This window comes from Harpia harpyja, chromosome 1 (genome assembly GCF_026419915.1).
Source record: "Harpia harpyja isolate bHarHar1 chromosome 1, bHarHar1 primary haplotype, whole genome shotgun sequence".
Classification (NCBI taxonomy): Eukaryota; Metazoa; Chordata; class Aves; order Accipitriformes; family Accipitridae; genus Harpia; species Harpia harpyja.
The window spans coordinates 77,816,977-77,836,292 of record NC_068940.1 but is presented as its reverse complement, the minus strand read 5'-3'; the positions used below and the strand labels follow the sequence as shown (position 1 = coordinate 77,836,292).

The window sequence follows — 19,316 nt, the reverse complement described above, 5'->3', positions numbered from 1 at the left end:
AGCATCAAAGCATCGGGATAATCATCAGTGCTCACACTCTGCCTTATGAGCCATCAAACTAGACTCATTCAGGACTACCAAAGCATAAAGTTTCTAGTAAAGATAATCTGCCAGTTTGTCTTGGCTGGAGTAGGTGTGGTCTTCGTAAACCTCCAGCTTCTAAACCATACAGTGAAGAAAAGAGCTGCTGTAATTTAAGCCGTGACCTCCCTTGTGCTGGATGTTACTGCCCTCCTTGCAGGATGTAACACGTGCCATGGCTTAACCACTTCTTTCCACAGCCACGCAGTGTTTCCTTCAGAGAGGTGGGATTGGTAGCAGGGGGCTAATAGAGCACTCCTTAAAACTTCCCAGGAAGGTTTTTCAGAGACTCTCTGTCCAGAAACCTAAGACTTGTTGGAGAAAGGAGTTAAATAGTCCTCTGGGAGCAAACTTAAATATACTTGTATTTTACGAAAAAAGACTGAAGTTTTGACATTGTGGTTTCAATCCCTGCAACATAATTTAGATGTATCTTATTTCTCAGGTCTGCTTGTAAAGCTGATTTATCGTAACATACCATACATATTTTGATGCCAGGAGAATCACCCCTAAAAACCTGCTATTTTTGCAAACAGCCTGATATGGCTATATACCCAGCTCTTGTCAGTACTTTATGCTCTCTGGGCACAAATTCTCTTGAGTCCTTTAGAACTGCGAGGCTATGTTTCTAGTGCTGTTATCCAGCTGCTAGGTGGTTAACATTACATGATACAAACACAGATGTTTCCCTTTCTTTGGGGAAGAATAACACTTTTAATTGCAGCTGGAGAACCAGAAATATTGCCTATTATCAGCAGCTCTCAGAGAGGTAGAGAGATTACAAGAACTTGAACTTGTTGCTATATAATTCAGACTGGCGAGAAATAAAAAAAAAGTGTTTCATCCAGCAATACAATTATTTTTACACAGATATGCTTTTAAATGCCTTTTTTATTTGAAGTATTTTTTTTAAACATTGGCCTAATAAAAATAACAGCTTTTATTTCTGAGATGGAAACATTGGTCTAAAAATAAGATCTTACGAACAGTGCCAAACCTGCTTTGATACATTGAGGATGTAAATATCTCCCTGTACGTTCTTTTGTTTGTCATCAGTCAGTCATGGAAGCAAGCATGACTTCTCAAGCTTTATATTTCTCCACTAGTCCCCAGGCTTGGACAGATGTGCCCATGGTCTGCATAACACTGAATGGTATTTTTCTCCTAAGGATCCCAGTGAATTCTCAATGAAGCTTACAGTCAAACATAAGATTTTCGTAATAGGCCTTTTTCTATTGACTTTTTGACCTAGTAACTGAGAGCATAAACTACACAGAATGAGTTTCTATTTGCATAGTGATCTCAGGGAAAACAGTGTAGATGCAGCCTGAGATGTTTAAGTAAAGTTGCTGAGGCAGGTCTCTTCTTGCTTCTCCATGTGGTACAGGACTGTTTTTTTTATTTAAAACATTTTTCTATAGCATATTTTTTTAATTTAAGACCTTTAATTAAATGCTAAAGAAGCTATATTTTTACCTCAGTTTGCCTAACGCTGTGAGTCATCCCACAACGAGGTACTTTAGCTGTGCTGAGAGAGACACTTGCTGAGGTCTGTCCCAGGCAGAGCTGCACACTGCAATTTACCTCAATGTAAGATGTCTTGTACTCACTTTGCTTTAAAGTTAGGATGGGTGTGCACATTGTTGTCCCAAGCTAGTTCTTACAGGACTCTTCTTTTGTAAGGTCAAACTCATAGTAATATCAAGTGTATAAAGTCTGGTCTCTTCATTCTGCTGTGAAATAAAATGAGATGCACAGTGAACACTTATTTGTATTTGAAGGATGAGAAATGGCCCCTTAGAAAACAGCTGGTTTTAAAATTTCTTTTCAGATTGGTTAGCCACTAATAATAGCTGAGCATCCTGGTCTAATCTGCAGGTTGGATCCAGCTTTAAATTTGGCCCTGGTCTGAGTGTGGGCCTGCTGCAGAGGTTCCTTCCAGACTAAACTATTCCAGAAGTATATGAACAATCAAGCTGATTCAATCATTTGATAAAGAATTAAAAAAACCCCAAACCACCCCAAATTTGAAATTTCTTCCTTTGCAGAACTGTTATTCTGCATTTTTAATGTTCCATTTGTCATTTACCATGGTTCTTAATCAAATGTTTGGTAGCTAATCAGAAATACTGTAAATCTGCAGTGCTTCACATCAGCAAAAGTTAGTAGCTGCATTTCTTTCATTCTACCAAATATTGTTCCTTGTGAGGTTTAGTGCTGTGTGGATAGACACCCTTTTGCAGAACTTCCCCCCTTCTCATGGCTACTATTTTCTCTCTCTCAGATATCTTACGGAGGTTCCTGTACAAGCTCTTTTTAAGCCACCTGAGTTACAACTTACCTTTAAGCTTAAACTGCTTAAACATTAGATTGTGGCTAAGCTTTGTCCTCTGAAGCCAAAGCCAGTTATGGGGCCTCACACAGGCAATTCCACCAGCAGGTCTGCAGAGCAATGATAGTGCACAACTGGGGGTGGGCGTTGGTTTCTTACGCCCACATAGCTCTCTGCCCAGTGGTTTTCCACCTTCACACTTCACCCTGCTGCAGTGCTTTTGGCTATTGCTGTCTCAGCTGATTTCCTTGCACATCTGCCCTTGAGCAGCAGTAGCAGGAGCATGCTCAGGTCTCTGCTGCTGCTGCTGTTCACACATGAGCTTAAACTACCCACAAAGGTCAATTTGTGTGAAAACTATGAAACAGAGTGGCTGAGCTGTGGGCAGATATTTTGCCTTTAGCAGTCTCAAGCAAAGAGACAGAGGAGACAACAGTGGGTGTAGTAATACCTCCAGCCACTGCAGCAATGTGCTTCCGTGGTCATGTCCCAAACTCTTGGGATGAAACCTGAGAAACAACTGCACTACTGTAAATTTTTAAGAATCTTTATTTCTGGTCTAAATGCAAAAATGAATTTGTAGCTTCTTATCTGTAAGAGAACACTTCAGGGAAGGGGCTGCATTTTTAATAACTATAGCCATTGCTTTCTGCACTATAGACTTTGTTAATCCTATCTATAGTAAGAAATAAAACATGGTGGTTAGGCCTATGCATTTCCACAAATGATGTAAATCATGAAGTTTTCTGCAAATAGTTATATTAACCTATTATTTAATGTGAATGAAATTGTATCAGTTTCAAGTTGTCTTTTCCTCAAATGATTCTTCCTTCAAAAAGCATCTGGTACTAGATTCAGAAGAGATGTCATCACTGGATTTTCCTTGATGAGGAAGAATTGTACACCTAGATATTCCAAGACTGTAGCTCTCGAGTCTGGATGTGGATCAGCTTCATGCTGGAACAAGACTGAATCATCTACAATTGCTGCTCTCGTGCCTGGGTTTCCATGAAGAAAATTCAGACATGAGCAAGAGACATTTTTGTCATGCTCCAGAGATTCCCCTGCCCCATCATATAAAATCAGGCAATAAGAACTGAAGGACATGTGTTTGAGGTAAGCGAGCCATAGGTATCCATCCATGTTCTTCCTTTCTTCACAAGATATTGCAGTGCAAAACCTGGCATATGTTTTAGGTGTATTGTCCAGGTAATACAATGTTTCCAGGTAGGAACATGCTAGCATTTGCGTGCTATTATCTCTTGATAGTGGAAAAGTACAAGCATTACAAGGTCTGATTTTTCAACAAATCTTGTCTTAACAAGAAAGATTTGATTCTGCAGACTGAACACAGGAGTCCCACACAACATGGCCTGCCAGGGGTTTACTTTAAGCTTGAAGTACTCAGCAGATGAGACAGATTCAGGCTAGATATTCACTGAAGCACAAAGCAAAACTCACAGTCACCCATAGACATAAGTCAAAGAAAACGGTACTTTTCCATGAACAAGACAAATGAAAGAGCAGATCTCCTTATTGCTCCTGCAGTGACTTTAAATCTGAAAGAGCTACAGGACAAAGGTTTCTCCTCCTTCTGGAAAATGGCAGTAAAGAGTGAGGGTCAGGATTCACACAACAGGCAGTGAGATGCAAGTCTTGTTTGCAGCACTACCAAGCAATTGCTCTTGTTGAACCAAGAAAGCAAGGCTTCTGTCTCATCTCTTTAACTGGAGTTGGCCAGTTGCTTTTGAAATCCCAGATCTGAGGAACTCTGTAAGTGTTTGTATTTACAATAGATTGAACAAAATCCCCAGACTGTGTTACACAGCATGTTTAATTTATCTAGAAGTTGATTTTGGCCCAGAACCAACTTTTCTATCTCCCATTCACTGCCAAATTGACTGCCAGATTTCTATTCAGAAAACCGTAATTCTAGCAGAAATGTCAGACTCCAACAGGCTGGAAATCATAGATCCCCTGTGCACACAGTGCCAACCTTTCTGCTGGGCACCCTGTAGCACTTATGTCCTCTCTCCTCACACTCTCTCTAGAAGCTCATGGGGAAAGCAAGTGCTAATTTGTTAAAAGTGAGATTTTTTTTTTTTAGCATTAATCTTCAGAGTCCAGCAAATGAATAATTAGAAGTTAATCAAGTATTTTAGAAAGTGCAAAAGCAGGAACCGTAGCAATCTCTGTGTGATAGAAAAATCATAAAAGAGATTTTTAACTGAACTTATTTTTGCTTTCCATCACACAGCTCACCTTCCTCTCTTCTGGCTTACTAGCTGTGGTTTCAGTCAATGTGTGTACAGAGGAAGTGGTGCCACAGTATAAAGCTGTGTCTATTATCAGTGCACTGTACATATACAAAAAAACTTTATTAGATGCAGCCAGAGCATTCTGTTGGATTGAGCTTGTATTGGGGGCCTGCAATTTTGAAAGTGAACTTGTGTCCTAATATCTAGATGGTTTTAAACCAGCTTTAACAGGCTCAATGGACAAGTCTTGTGTGATCACATTTCTCTCTTCAGAACGAGAAACCCAGAGGCACATTCAATGTCTTTGTAGACTGCACACTGTGTATTAATGAAAGACAAAAGAAAAGGCATATCTTACCACTGAGTTTGGAAGCCACCCTTCCCCTTTCTTATATACTTCCTTTTTCAAAGTAACATTACTGAAGCTATTTCATTTCAGAGGATAGATAAATCATGAAGCTGAATCAAATATAGATGATGTAAAACTTTGTCAAGGTTACGGACCAGGCCTTCACAGTGCTTCCTTTGTGTTTCACTTGAACCGTTGATCGTCTTCCTGTTCCAATGCCATTCTCTTTCCTTCTATTCAGGAGTTTTCTATTACCTTCCACACTATTGTATGACTACGCAAGTAACACAAAGTCCTTTGTATGGTAGAAATCAGGCACAAAATAAACACACCTTTATCCTGCACTCTAAAAACCTTCCTTCTTTCTGCATGTAAATACAGCTCCTATTAAAAAATAATCAGAGCTCTATGAACTTGATGTTGCAATGTTAGCCAACTGGCAAACTCTTAAAAGTGCTGGGAGCTTTCTTCCATGAAGTCCACTGCCTCTGTGACAAAGCTCTGCTGCTGTAAACAATTGCCCAGTAATCTGACTGCTCCAGTTTCCTATATTGACAGTCACGGTACTGACTTTAGCCTCTGTAGAAAAGGAAATGATATACAGACACATGAAGTGGGGAGTCTGGGCCTCTTAATGACACCAAGCTTTGGAATTTTATTCTTTGCATGTGTTTACTCAGCCCTTTCCTATTCTTGTATCCTGCATAATAAAATCATTTATTCAAGTGCTGTTTTCTGCCTTTTGGTTATGCACAGCTATGCAGAGGAAAAAGGAGGAAAGAGTTTTTTCCTTTGTGCAGGTTGCAGTCCTTCCAGTCTCTCCTGCTTGGTGTAAGCAGAGGCACTTCACAAGGAAAGGCAGGGGTCCCAACAGCCGTCAGCAGACACTGAGCACGTGAAGAAGGAGCTGTGATTTTCACTGTTCATTCTGATTCATATCACTTGGGTTAGTGAGGAACAATATGATCCTACCACGCACAACTACTTAAAACAATAGTCTGGCCTCAGACATATGCAGGTTTTCTGGGTTTTTGTCTTGTTCTTTCTCTTGGAACAGGTATAAGTTTTCTCTCTCTCCCCTCCGCCCCAACTCCTTGCACCAATTTCCCCACAGATTTAGGAACAACTTGTCCGTGCCTGACATAATTTAACACACTAATGAGTCAGCAAGGATTTAGACTCTGTTTTTGTGTTACTTGTCTTATGTTCTGTACTCACTAATATTATTAGAATAGCCAGTATGGTTGCCTTAAGGATTCCTGAGGGTATCTTTCTCACTGATTACATGATTTGGGTTCAGGGGTTTTGCCACTGCAGGTGCCAGAATTGTCTTGTGATCCTGAAACCCCTTGAGTCAACCGAGTCTCTGCTAGGCAACCTCTGCCATGTCAAGGATCTTCTGCTCTTTTCTGTGTACTAGTTGGAGCTAAGGAGAAACATTGGAAGCGCCCATCATATATGTAACACCAGCAAAAAGTTACCAATTGGTTACTCTACCCCTGCTCTCCTGCCATGGGTCTCTGAAGGGCAACATGGATTTTTTTTCTAAGGTAGTGATTAAATGTTGGTTTTGCAAAAGTCTTTTGTCTCTCTTGGGTTTACTGGTGATTTCAGTCTTGTAAACAGCATTTGCTACTCAGATGCTTTGTTGGGAGTTCTAAAATGCTGTGACCGAAGTAACCAGAAACAAGTGGCATTTAGTGCATTTGCTTGCATATGTTCTTAAAGATTTGCATATGTTGTAAAGATATCAGTATTGCTTTGTTAAAGAGAAGCTTCCTTTGGGTGAAATGCTAGGAATTCAATTTAGAAGAGTTTAGCAGAGGCGCTGTTGTAGATTAGAGTGGTGGAAAATTGTGAACTGATGACATGGGTGGCAGGGGTATGTATCCAAGAAAAACGTATTACTCTAAGAGCAAAGTAAAATAGAAATGTCTTACTTTAAAAAGCAAGTGAAAGACTTACCAGAGCAGATTTTGTAATGTGTTTGGAGGGGTTATAACTTGAGGTATAAAGTGAGTGGGTGAAAGTGAGTCCTGTGGAGAGGAGTCCTGATGGCTGAGTGCATGACTACAACCACATTTTGTTTTTGCTTTGATCCCCAGTGCAGGACAAAATTGGGGTGTCATATATTAGTACTACCCATTCAATACAGTTCAGAACAAATAACATTTATCTGGGATGTAAAATCATCTCTTAATTAACCTTTGCACCAGCATACACATTCCTTTCGCTTGTTCAAGTGTAAATTAACATAGCTCAGGCTGGGATTTTCAAAGGAGCTTTGCTGAATTAGTTATCCATATCCCATAAAAATTAATTCTGGACAGTATTTAGTTTTTGTGCCATTGTTTGAACTCGCTGTTAAGTAAAATGCAATTTTGCAATTTTATTTTAGTTATAGCTCATGCTGACTATTTAAAATGATTTGGACAATGAACTGCGGCAGTAACAACCTATAATTGTTTTCTGTAGTTCCCTTTCTGTCTGTAGCTTTTAATTAAGATATTTGTCAGCTTCAGTTAACTGTATTTTGTTGCTATATTTCTAAAATTAAAAATAGTATCTTATCCAGAACATTCCACATGGACCACAAACTGAATCAGCAGAGGAAAAATATATGTTACAATTTTTCATCAATAAAATAATCCGAGTAAGAAGTAAGGTTAAGGATAATAACTAATTCATAGGGGAAAGGCTAGCTCTTCTATTAATGTCTTTTAACAAATGAGATTCCAAAAAGTCTGTTCGTCACTAACAGGCAATGTAGAATTTAAAATATTTTTTGAGGGCATATGTGTTAGGTTGGAGTCCCATTAGAATATAATGAAGATGGTGGGAGTGGTTCAGTGGAGACATCAGGAGGAATGCTTGATTGGATGCTAGGTTAGTGCCTGTCAGAAGGGAGCAGGGAATTTTATGAAATAAGGTTATGTCAGCCATTAGATTGTTAATCATAAAAAAGAGAAGGTTTTCAGTGCCTAGAGGCTGTGGCAAGTGAACCTTTGTGGGCTTAGAAAAGGAGTATGAGGTGGTCATGATAACCATGATTTAAAAGTTTTTGGAAAAAAACCTGGATTTAAAGTTCAGAATTATTCTTGAGTTTTGGCACAGGGTTCAGCAGGAAATACCTGTTCTTCCATAACAATGCCAATATTATCTCTCTGTTAAGATAATAGCAGATGTTTGGGATCTTTGAAGACAGCTTCACAACCAGGGAAAACAAAAGTTTGGAACTATAATACATGTTAAAAATCATGTATTCAACACATACACTTACAAAAGACTTGGAACAAAGGAGGTCAAGCTCATGCAGACAGTCTTTTTTTCCCAATTTTTCTAGTTGCATTTGTGTGTTTATTCTCCAGAGAGCAGTTCCAGCTACTGTCTCTGAATCAGAGACTAAGGAAAAAAAAGCAAAGTCTGGTTGTTAGGGTTTGTTTAGGTTTGACGTTTTCCTGGTTGGTTTTTTTTTTTTTTTTTTTTTTTTTACAATTCTCTTTCCATGGACTTTCAATAGAAGCAGCTAACAACAAAGTACATATTCCCAAGATTCAACACTTTTTCATGTTAAAAACATGGTAGAAAATGTTCTTTTAACACTGACGTCAGCTCTGGTATTCTCTTAGTAACTGGCTGAACTGAGACACTGAAAACTTGGAAATAAATCACATACAACCAGCTACTAAATCCTGAAGTCTGGATTTCACAGTCTGAAAAATTCTGGGGAGATGGATTTGCTTAAAAGTAAGTGCCTGGAGTTTTGTTTTGACTCAACATATTTATTCAGACAGAACTTCCACACTTTTGAAATTTTGCCAGGCACACCTTAAAGTCAGGAAAACTGTGTTTTTATTGTACGTACAATTAAGTGTTATTGTTATTTATTATTTGCTTAAAGCTGATAGTGTGTTCAGTGCTGTGCAAGACATAGATATCATGCTGTCTAGCGTGAAGAGTTCATAAAACAGAGACCAAAATGAACAGCTCGAGGGATTTCTGGGCTTTAAATTAAAGTTGAAAATTAAACTAATGTTCTCCATGGCATAAGAATTCATTTAAATTCACACATGCAGACAGATAACATCCATATTCTAGCTGCATTTAGTTACAAATATCAGGTTGGAGAAATGAATGGATGAATAGTATTTGGCTTTTAATAAAAGCCTCCATTCCGCACAACCCTCTCATTCCTTCCTCGACTCTCCCCCCGCCCTGAGCTGGGAAAGGTTACTACAGCACATCCCCTGTTAAAATCACATACCTTCCTGCTGAGGGGAAAAAATGTGCTGCAGAAACTATTAACGATGTTCTTAATTTATTATAATAGTTTTAAACAGTGCCAGGGAAGAAGGGGTAATGTGGAAGGAAAAGAGTGCCTAATAAAAACTCCAACTGTGTAAGGAGACAATTTTACATGACTATGGTAGAAACAGTGAAAGTGGGAAAATGTATTTAAACCATATGTATTATGAAACCTTACATACTATAAAGGCTTCAGATTTCAAACACCATACATCCCTAATAATCATATCAGCATCTATATTAAAATCAAGTTTACTGTCTTTTTACATTTCTAGCCCAGTGGCAGGGAGTAGAACCAGGGTTTGCAGAAATTACATATGCCAGTACTTCTGCAATGGATATTTTCTTTCCTGGTGTATTGCTGCCAGATGAAAGGGGAATAGAATTTTTATTCAAAAACTGGAACCACCTGATCAGATGAGAATCAAAAAAATCCTTCGCCATCAGATCTAAGAAGTATGCACAAAGACCAAATCCCCTTCCTCTTTTTCTCCCTGGGCTTACTTGGTATCTTCAGTGTGCTGTGCTTGAAAATCTGGGCAAAATCACCACACAGTGTAAATGAGTGGTGTAAAAAGATGCTGTGAGCCCCAATATCTATGGCTGCACATAGAAAGGGTTCTTCTGCTGGGTGAATGGCAAAAAACCCAGGCCTTATTCCAAGCATATACCTCTTCCTACAGAAAAGGCTAAGGCATCTCACATCCAAATGCTTGGGCAGCGAGGGAGGATTTTGCTCTGAGTTTACCTGTTTCTTGAAGCAGTTAAGAAACTAAGACCAAAGTAGAATTGTCTAGCCTTAAAAAGGAGGAACTATGCTTGAAATTCCCTTATGCTGAAATATCATTAGTTGCAGAACTTTGAGTATTTTGCCACCAACATAGAATATTGTCAGAGAGAGTTTGGAAAAACTTTTTTTTTCTTTTTTTTTTTTTAACTAGACAGGTTTAAATTTTTCTTTTCTATTTTCTTGAATCATGAATGTCAGTTTCTTGATGTTTCTTCTTGATAATAGAAAGGCATTACAGTCTATGATGATAAGCATTAAGTAGTCCATGTTAAAAAACCTATTGACTGTAATTGACTTGGCCATGGTCAGTAACTGAAGATGTCTGATCCTGTTCATGCTGTTTGTCTCCATCCATTTAATTTTCTTTTAATTGTGGGAAAGGCAATGAGTGTAGGGGCTGCAAACTGGCACTCCTGAGTTGTTTCCAGATCTGTAGTTCTTTTTATGGGTAGCCTTGCGGGAAGGTATTTGCAGCTACTGAATGCTCATAATTCCGATCTGTTGGGACCAGTGGGTACCCAGCCTCTGCAAATGCTAGGGCTTGATATTTGGTGAACCTCAGTTTCCTCAGCTATATAATGTAGACCATAACATCTGTGCACCTCACAGAATGAGTAATTAATTAATGTTTGCAAAACATGCTGAGAGCCTCTGGTAAAAAATACTGGGAATGTGTAACCAAACCATTGTTCATGTTGGTGTGCATTCTTCCTGGATTCCAGCTTCCTATCTGAGCAAGATCAAGTATAAGAGAAAGTTATGGTAGTTTTCAAAGTGCACAAACTCTGAGGAAAAACATAAAAAGTGACACTGGTAATATTACATCTGTGCGGCAGCTGACTGAAGAAAGCTTCACTAATGGAGTACTCTGTGACCTTCATATTTTTTCTGTACTGCAAGTTATTCATTGAAAGCAGCAGCCTTACTGCACGTAAACAAATCTGTATCTTTCCATAGCTGAAGGATGCCAGAAATGGAAGAGAAAAAAACAACAAGACAAAGCCGCATACCATCAGAAAAGAGAAAAAAAAAATCACCAAAGCACCCCAAGCTCCATAGCTAATGGAAGGAGTGCTTGTGATGGCAAAGTGCTTAGCTGCAAGCCCAGGGGCATAGTGGGATTGCAGGATAGAGAATCACCATGCTTGAGTTATAACATGTGGATCTTAGCTAATATATTGTTAACATAGTGCTCAGGGCCAAATCACTCTCAGTAGTACAATTTAAGCTGAACAGTGCCCTGAGGACAGAGAGGTGGAAGGGGCAATAGCCCAGCACATTTCTGAAGTGTTATGAAAATAGGGCAGTGTTGTTCATGTTGGGAACTGCTCTCAGGAGAAGATTACACAAATATAAAAAATGAGATGTAGAGCTCTCCTACAGCATGTAATTAGAAACTGCAAATCATATCTGGCTCTTTGGGGTGTCTTTGTACTACAGATTGAAATGCTTTTATAATGCAAGCATTACAAGAAATTTAGACGCTTTTTTCTCTGCTTTCTGCTCACATAAGGTCTGATCTGGGATTCAGTGAAGTGAATGTATAGACTACCACTGAATTTAATAGGTTTTGGATTAAAATCCTAGTGCTAGGAAGAACTGCACAGAAGAAACCTTGTAAGAGCAGTGTACTTCAGCAGAGAAGTAGGTTGTAGAAAAACATGTTAAGATGACATTGAACACTGTTTCTGGTAAGTGTCCAAGTGCTTCTCCTGTTGTCATCCATTCTTACACTCAGTTTCTTTCTCCCTTGTACATTGTGCAGATTTATTAGTTAGATACTCTTTGTTTTAACTCTCTTTGCAATTATATTTTAAACCAGCAAAAAATTAATCTGGAATATTCAGTAAAATTCAGGCACAATGACTAATATGTAGATTCTACAGAGAATATAGGTTCATTATTTGTTTCAGCTGGCTTATCCACTGTTAAGATTCAGATGAACATTTTATTTGCCATTTAATGATCTAAAGTGCCTGAGAAATGATCTGCCTTTTCTCACCTACCTCCTACTCATGATATATGAATGAAAGAATATCTTTTTCCTTATCTGTTGTAAAAAACATTTTTATCATATACAAGAACTAAAAGAACAAGAAGGAAGAGAGAAAAGGCTGAAGAGAGCATATGAAAATGAGTTAACCGTGTCACATTTGTGATCACTTCACAGCACAGTGATTAATAACTCACACCACCTGTTTTTTTGCCAGGGAAACATAACTCTGAACTAGTCCTTGCACAGGATGGAGTCTGGCCTCATGCACAGAATATGGCCAGTTCTGCCCTACCTTCCTGTGTGAGAACACCCCTTTCTCCAAACCAGGAACAGCTCTTGAAGGAACAGTAAGGGTGGTCCAGGGTCGTTACCTGATGAGCCACAGCCGCTCTGAGAGGCCTAGGAAAATGAATATTACTCATTTTTTTCCAAGTCATCTATAAGTGATGACTTGAGGAGAGTTAGCACAGGATCGAGTTTCTGGAAGTAGATAATTGTTGACATTTTAATCTAGCAATATATAAATATAGCAGTGCAGCAAGATGTGGTTTAGAGCTAGTTAGACAAATACAGAAAAGGGCTCATATTTTTAAAAGTTTAGGTAAGAAATCATTAGGTTGTTGATGTGGGTTTTCCATTATCGCACACTTTACATCAAGGCTGGGTGTTTTTCTAAAGGATACAATCAACTTCAAACTGAACTTGGTGCTGCAGTAAGGCTCTATGTGCTCATCTTAGAGCTCAGACATGAGAGTTGTAGCAATGCTTTCTGGTCCTAAAATACATGGAAAAAAAACCCAAACAAAACCTCACCACTCTGTATCTTTGTTTCAGTGGAGTTATACTAAAAGATATCATGGCCATTAATAGTTCAATTCAATTTAGGATGTGGTCTTTTGTGGTACGTTAGTTTAAAAACCATTTACCTCTGATTTGCTGCTCTAACTCAGTAAAATGTATTTATGTCAAGCTCATTAAGAACTTCTTCAACTGTTGTTAGTGAAATGAAGTTAAAATCAGAAACAGCATGTCCCAGAAATGGAATTTACCGTTTCACCTGCAGTATTCCTCTGGGTTTTTACATATACATTTTAGTTGTTCTAAACAAAACCCAGACTTTCTGGCAATATTTTATGACAAAATTCCCAGAAGTTCACCTCTTAAAATTTGATAGAAAACAAATCTTCTTGTTATATGTATTTCTGTATAAAAGGTATTATTTCCTTTCCCATTTGCCTGTTAATCTGGAACAGAATGTCAGTAGATTATTACAATACATAGTAACGTTGAGAGGACATTCATCTAGATATCTGGCAAGGACTTCAATGATAAGAAAGAATTGTCGTAAGGATCCCATTAGAACCACCATGGGAATAAAAGAAGGAAAAAGTCATACAACCATTTACTGTTTTTAATATTTTATTTTAAATTTGAAACAGGAAAAGCTCAGACAATTTCAGTTTCCTAGGAAACCTATCTATTGAGATGATTGTCACTGCTTGCTATTTTGTCATCATCTATGCTAGTGCAAAGTGAGTCAAAATGCTACTAGCCAAGTGGAAGCATGAACATAATCTAAATATGAGTTTTGCACAAATGCACAGCAATGAATAAGCCAGCTTTAGGGAAAAAGTTGTTATGTTGATGCTTATACAGACTTACTGGAAACATAGACAATAAGGCTTGAGTGTTCTGTTTTTAAGACCCTGTGTTGAATCCTTGCAGGGCCTTAGTCTCAGAATAGCAAGAATTAACTTTTTAGGCTTCCTGCCTCTTAGTTTGAAACCTAATTTCTAAATTAGTTGTCAAGCTTATATTCATGAAGTGCATGGGAAAACATAGATAATAGCAGGTATTAGGTCAGTTATGGGTAAGGTTAGGTAGAAAGTTACTTAACCTGGTTCTCACCAGACACCCAAGGTGAGCCCAGCTTTAAAGTGGATCTGCCTAGATCTTCACATGATAGTATGCTCCTAGGAGACTTTTGAAGAATATTAGATATCTTAACTCAAAAAGCCAATTTTAATTCAAAGAAAACTAGCAACAGAGCCTTTTAAAGTTGAAAACTCAAAGTAGCTCAGGGAAAGAACAGTGATAAAGGTCTATAAACAGCTTTTTACCCACCATAGGACCTTTCAGGAAGGTCCTTGTTTCCAGCCAGCTCAATAGCTTTCTGAGGGGCAGCAAACTGCACCATACCTTCTGGTTTCCATGTCTTCTCTGAGGCTGTCTGCACCCAGTTCCCAAGTCCTTGTTGTGACTCTCCTATCCGGCCCACCTTTATAACCTATATCACCTCGAGCAGATAGGAATTGTAGAAGTTCCTGACCCCCATCCCAGACCACTCCATCTCACCCAGTCACTCCTTTAGGGAAGAGAGACAGAATTAGAGAACAAAATGTAAAGCAAATGAAAAACCCCTCAAAACAAGCAAGTCCTATTACAGTCATCACTAAAGTTCGCAGCTCTGGTTAGTCATTGAATCTTTCTCACAAAAGAAATGAAAAGAGAGAGTTGAGTTGTGGTGTCTTTCTCTCCTAAAACATAACAGTTATGTTTCAGTCATTTGCCTCGAATTTGGAAGACCTGTATACTTCCTCTTCTACCAAACTAGGAAAAGTGGTGTTAAACATGGTTTCTTATCTTTCAGATAACTCTTTTAACCTTTTATTGTAAGGTACCTTGGTACTGGGCTATCTCATGGTGTTCTGGATTTAGGATTCCTGTCAAAGCAAAAGGAATCCCAAGGAGAATATCTATCCTTTAATGGATACAGAAGGGAACGTAGCAACCAGTGATGAGGAAAAGGCCGAGGTACTTAATGCCTTCTTTGCCTCAGTCTTTAATAGTGAGTCCAGTCATCCTCAGGGTACTCCACCTCATGAGCTGGAAGGTAAGGATGAAGAGCATAACATACCCCCCTTAATCCAGGAGGAATTAGTTAGGGACCTGTTACGCCATCTGGACACTCACAAATCTATGGGACCTGATGGGATCCATCCAAGAGTACTGAGGGAACTGGCTGAGGTCCTTGCCAAGCCACTCTCCATCATCTATCAGCGTTCCTGGTCAACAGGGGAGGTCCCAGAGGACTGGAGGCTTGCCAATGTGACTCCCATTTATAAGAAGGGTCAGAGGGAGGATCCGGGGAACTACAGGCCTGTCAGCCTGACCTCGGTACCGGGAAAGATTATGGAACGGTTTGTCTTGAGAGCACTCACATGGCAGCTCCAGGATAAGAGGGGGATCAGGCCCAGTCAGCATGGGTTTACGAAAGGCAGGTCCTGTTTGACCAACCTGATCTCCTTCTATGACCAGGTGACCCGCCTAGTGGATGAGGGAAAGGCTGTCGATGTTATTTTCCTAGACTTCAGCAAGGCCTTTGATACTGTCTCTCATGGCATACTCCTGGAGAAGCTGGCATCTTGTGGCCTGGATAAGTGCACTATTCACTGGGTGAAAAACTGGCTGGATGGACGAGCCCAGAGGGTCGTGGTGAATGGGGTGAAATCCAGCTGGCGGCGGGTCACGAGTGGTGTTCCCCAGGGCTCGGTGTTGGGCCCTGTTCTGTTTAATATCTTTATTGATGATTTGGATGAGGGGATTGAGTGCACCTTCAGCAAGTTTGCAGACGACACCAAGTTGGGAGGCAGGGTCGATCTGCTTGAGGGTAGGGAGGCTCTACAAAGAGATCTGGACAGGCTGGATCGATGGGCTGAGGCCAATTGTATGAAGTTTAACACGGCCAAGTGCCGGGTCCTGCACTTCTGTCACGGCAACCCCATGCAGCGCTACAGGCTTGGGGAAGAGTGGCTGGAAAGCTGCCCAGCAGAGAAAGACCTGGGGGTGCTGGTTGACAGCCAGCTGAATATGAGTCAGCAGTGTGCCCAGGTGGCCAAGAAGGCCAATCGCATCCTGGCCTGTATCAGGAACAGTGTGGCCAGCAGGAACAGGGAGGTGGTTGTTCCCCTGTACTCGGCACTGGTGAGGCCGCACCTCGAGTACTGTGTTCAGTTTTGGGCCCCTCACTACAGGAAAGACGTTGAGCTGCTTGAGCGTGTCCAGAGAAGGGCAACCAAGTTGGTGAGGGGCCTTGAGCACAAGTCTTATGAGGAGCGGCTGAGGGAACTGGGGTTGTTCAGTCTAGAAAAGAGGAGGCTGAGGGGAGACCTTATCGCTCTCTACAACTACCTGAAAGGGGGTTGTAGTGAGGTGGGTGTTGGTCTCTTCTGTCAGGTGTCTGGAGATAGGACAAGAGGAAATGGCCTCAAGTTGAGGCAAGGGAGATTTAGGTTAGATATTAGGAAAAATTTCTTTACTGAGAGGGTTGTCAAACATTGGAATGGGCTGCCCAGGGAAGTGGTTGAGTCACCATCCCTGGAGGTATTCAAAAAGCAAGTGGATAGGGTACTCCAGGGCATGGTTTAGGGGGCATGGTTAATGGTTGGACTTGATGATCTTGAAGGTCTTTTCCAACCGAAATGATTCAATGATTCAATGATTCAAACATTCATATTCCATGATGAACACAAATGTTAGAAGATCAGACCATAACATCTCTTTCTCCTTTACTGTCTCTGTTCTAAGATGACAACAGGGAAATTTACTGTGATAGTCTCTGTTTTGTGGCAGATAGTAAGAAATGCTAGGAATCAGACTCTGAAGGTGGAGAAATCCAGTTCTAGATGCAGGAATGCCTCAGTTGAAAAGCTGCTGCCAACTTCTTCATTACAAGGAGTTGGTTGATTTTGACTGCATCAAAGCACAGAAAAGAAATTAAGAATTCCATGAAAACTAGATAGCCTTTATGAGAACTCTTACAAAACTCTCAGTTTTAGTTTTAGATACGTGAACATGTCATGCAGCTTGTTAGTAGCCAGAGTGGAGGAAAAAAATGAAAGTGAGGCTGAAGAAAAACTTCTAAATTCCGGGAAGAAATTCCGGTTAAGATTGGATTCACAATTCAAATGTAATAGAAGCATGAACAAACTGGTGTAAACTGGAGTTGCTCCATTGATTTAAACAGAGGAAAGTAAAAGCATGTGTTGTACTGCGTTGTGAACCCATGTTATTTGCTTCTTACAGGACAAGGCAGCTCTTATCCCTAATGTGAATAGGAGAGTTTATGCAGCTACACTGACACAGTCATAGCAAGTGACATGGCAGTGCAGAGTGTATTTTCAATGCTATTGGGGCAGGATGCTTTCTGTTAGGTGATCTCTTACCTCGTATATTATGTGCAGTGTAGAAAACTCTCAGAGTTAACTGCTGAGGCTTCCTCACTCTTCTATAATCTACTGCCATTCATTCTAATTTTGCCAAATCAAAACTTTGCCTTGCTTTTGTTTTTTCACAGTGCTGATTGAAAGATATTTTCAAGGAAAATTACTAATCCCAACAAGTTTGGCTGCAGTCCTAATGTAATGCTTTTGCTGAAGTCACTCAGCAGGCTAATCCCTTTAACAGATATTAAATGTCAGCCTAGGAGACAAGTAGCCCCTGCTGAAATCAATATCCACTAGCATAGCAATCATTTAGTGGTTATTCATTAAAACAGCAGGCTGCTTCTCCCACAGAATTAAAGACAAAATCCTTATAAGAAGTTGATCACTCTATATTCTCTGCCTTGGAATTTTTGAAACGTTAAGGCAGGTTTATTAGGAATCTAGCTTTTTTGACAAAAAACTACTTTTACAGACTGGATGGTTATAAAAGTTCATAATAGGGGTATGCCTGTGTAACATGATAAAAGTGTGTAAATCTCAAAAGGCTTAGCATTCCCACATATAATAAGCTGTGTTTGGATTGAAAGCAAGTGGAAAATGATCATGAAATTCTACCCCATTTACAAAAATAACAACAGCCAACTTCCCAGTGATTTGAAGAAAATGTAAATTATATATTCTGAAGATTCTGATTTTATACATGTATTATTTTAATGGAATGTGTTATTTCAGTGTACATTCTGATTGGCAGTTTTATATGTAAGAATGAGGTATTATTATTAACAATAAATAGAAAGTGAAAAGATAACAGTTCCTGTTTTTATTAGCTCATATCATCCCAGGAAGTTGGAATTGTGAGGGATTAAAAAAAAATTCAGTGCAATTTGTAGGTGAATTAACAGCACCCCCCCCCCCCAATGTTTGCTTATACCAGTCTCAAAATGGTTCCAGTTTTCCTAATTCAAAAGGGAAATAATTTTATTTAGGATGTTGATAAGCGTTTGAGTGTGACAGTTCCTTTAAAGACACACATAATTCAGTCTTCATCCAAAAACTAACCAATGAAAGGCAGCAGAGACACTATTAGAAAAAAACAAAAAGTGTTTTGCAATTACAAGTTTTTTAATTGACATTATGAACTCAGTAGAATCTTCTTTTAAGTTCATGAGCTAGACTGGGTTTGTTTGCTATCTGTCATGGTTTAACCCCAGCCAGCAACTAAGCAACACGCAGCTGCTCACTCACTTCCCCTCCCCCACCCAGTGCGATGGGAGAGAAAATCGGGAAAAGAAGTAAAACTTGTGGGTTGAGATAAGAACGCTTTAATAGAACAGAAAAGAAGAAACTAATAATGATAACACTAATAAAATGACAACAGTAATAATAAAAGGATTGGAATATACAAATGATGCACAGTGCAACTGCTCACCACCAACCGATCAACACCCAGTTAGTCCCCGAGTGGCGTTCCCCCCACCTCCACTCCCCCCAGTTTATATACTAGATGTGACATCACATGGTATGGAATACCCCGCTGGCCACTTTGGTTCAGCTGCCCTGGCTGTGTCCCCTCCCAACTTCTTCTGCCCCTCCAACCTGCTTGCTGGCTGGGCATGAGAAGCTGAAAAATCCTTGACTTTAGACTAAACATTACTTAGCAACAACTGAAAACATCAGTGTGTTGCCAACATTCTTCTCATACCTAGCTCAAAAACATAGCACTATACCAGCTACTAGGAAGACAATTAACTCTCTCCCAGCTGAAACCAGGACACTATCCTAGAGAGTACCTTGGTTTAATTGCTTCAAATGATGAAGAATCCAGAACATTTTTAGTGTCCCTATAACTATGGTGTGTCTTTTCATAGCGTGGACTTCTCAACTAATAATTAATCAATAATCTCTACTTTTTAACGATAACATTTCTAGTGGATTTAGGAAGTTCTGCATTATTTAGTTTAGCATATTTTCCATTACAAA

General features: G+C 39.6%; 1 long non-coding RNA gene across 1 annotated transcript in view; it reads left to right on the top strand.

The window, feature by feature from the left end:
* Positions 1-3,258: 3,258 nt before the first annotated feature.
* The window catches only part of LOC128147923 (uncharacterized), a 124,457-nt gene continuing 108,399 nt past the window's right edge, over positions 3,259-19,316 (top strand). The window contains exon 1 of the long non-coding RNA XR_008237135.1: positions 3,259-3,529. This is a non-coding gene — a long non-coding RNA (uncharacterized LOC128147923). The remainder of the gene's footprint in view (positions 3,530-19,316) is intronic.